Source organism: Nannospalax galili, unplaced genomic scaffold (assembly GCF_000622305.1).
Source record: "Nannospalax galili isolate Female #2095 unplaced genomic scaffold, S.galili_v1.0 scaffold18, whole genome shotgun sequence".
NCBI classification, from domain to species: Eukaryota; Metazoa; Chordata; class Mammalia; order Rodentia; family Spalacidae; genus Nannospalax; species Nannospalax galili.
In genome coordinates, this window is record NW_008346548.1 from 8,477,464 (window position 1) to 8,479,291 (window position 1,828).

The 1,828-nt window shown below is 30.9% G+C and overlaps 1 protein-coding gene across 1 annotated transcript in view; it reads left to right on the forward strand.

The window, feature by feature from the left end:
* The window catches only part of Stxbp5l (syntaxin binding protein 5 like), a 395,225-nt gene that overhangs the window by 344,263 nt on the left and 49,134 nt on the right, over positions 1-1,828 (forward strand). The window lies entirely within an intron of this gene.

A 1,828-nucleotide genomic window follows, 5' to 3' on the forward strand; every position in this document is an offset into this window, starting at 1 on the left:
TATGTTACCTACAGGAGAATTTAGAACTAAAACCAAAATACTCTGAAAATTAAAAAATAAAAAAAATTCCAGAAAATAATATCCAAAAGGGAGCTAGGGTGGTAATAATAATATCAGACAAAGGAGAATTTAACTCTAAAATTGATACAAGAGATAAAAGGCATTGTATTTTGATAAAGCAATTCATCAAGAAGATACAATTATAAATATTTACTATACAGCATAGCCCCAAAATATATGAAGCAAACACAGATAGAGTTGAAGGGAGAATTAGACAGTTCTACAATGGTAGTTGGAGAATTTAATAGCATGCTTATGATAACTGGTCGATGGAAGATCCAAAAGGAAATGGAAGTCTAAAACAAAACTATAAACCAATTAGCTGTAATAGACATAGAGTTCTCTGCACAGTAACAGTATAGTACATCATATTATTCTCTAGGATAAAATATTTTAATGCACCAAACAAGTTCTCAATAAAAACTTATACAAGATTGCAATAAAAAGTCTTCTCTTATAGTATGAAGAAATTAAACTAAAAAGCAAAAGGAAAACAAAAATATTCACAAATATTTGGAAGTTAAGCAACATACTCTTAAGCAATGAATGTGTCCAAGAGGAAATCACAGGGAAATTTAGAGAAAATTTTGATTAGTTGCAGCTGAAACAGAGCTCATATGGCAATTTACAGTGGTAAACACCTACATTAAAAACAAGAAAGATTTCAAATCAATAGCTTACTAGAGGAAAGGTAAAAATTAAATTAAACTTAAAACTAGCAGAAATAGAGAGTAAAAAGTAGGTAAGATACAAAAAAAAAAAAGAGATTAAAAAATGATCAAGGGCCACTGAGGTGGTTTAGTGGGTGAAAGTATCTGCTGCCAAGCCCAGTGACCTGAGATTGATCCCCCTGCCCACCCCATCCCCCTCCCACATGGTAGAAGGAGAGAATTAACTCCCATGAGTTGTCCTCTGACCTTCATTTGCATGCAAATATATACACACACAAACACACACACAAAATAAATAAAAATGCACTTTGAAAAAGAAAACAATCAATAAAACCGAAATTTAATTCTTTGGGGGAACAAAACCTGGCAAGGCTTTTCTAGGTTAAGAAAAATAAAAAGACATGACCAATAACGATACAAATAAAAATGGAGATATGACTGTCAACCGAATTGTATATCAGCATTTGGTAACTAAGATGAAATGAGCAAATTCTTAGAAGTATTTTAATTACCAAAGAGATTTAAGAAAAAATAACTAATCTGAACATAGCCATAGCAAGTACAGAGTCAATCAATAGTCAAAAACCTCTCAACAAAGTCCAAGATGAGATGGTTTCATGGGTGTATTTGATGATTCATTTAAGGAAGAATTAATACCAATCCTTCTCAATCTCTTCCCAAAAAATTAGAGTAGGGAAATTTTCCTTACTTATCCTTTGACATCAGCATTACCCTGATTTCAAAGCCAAAGAATACCACTAAAAAATTAAATTGCAAGACATGTTGAGATTTTTAAATCCACATGAAAATATAAGCAACTGAATCTAAAGCAGATTTTAAAAGGTATATACCATAAGTCAGGTTTGCCTAGGATAATCTCATATAAGAAAATCAGTAACATAAAAATTAGATTAATGAATTTAACTAAAAATGATAATTGCAGTTAATACAGAAAAGATATTTGACAAATCTGCACACATTTCCGTGATTTTTCTAAAAACAAATTGAAAGCTAGTGGTAAAATAAAGTATCCTCCACATGCTTTTAAAAAAATAGTTTTAAGACCAGGGCAAGATACATTTACCTGTTTTAACTCT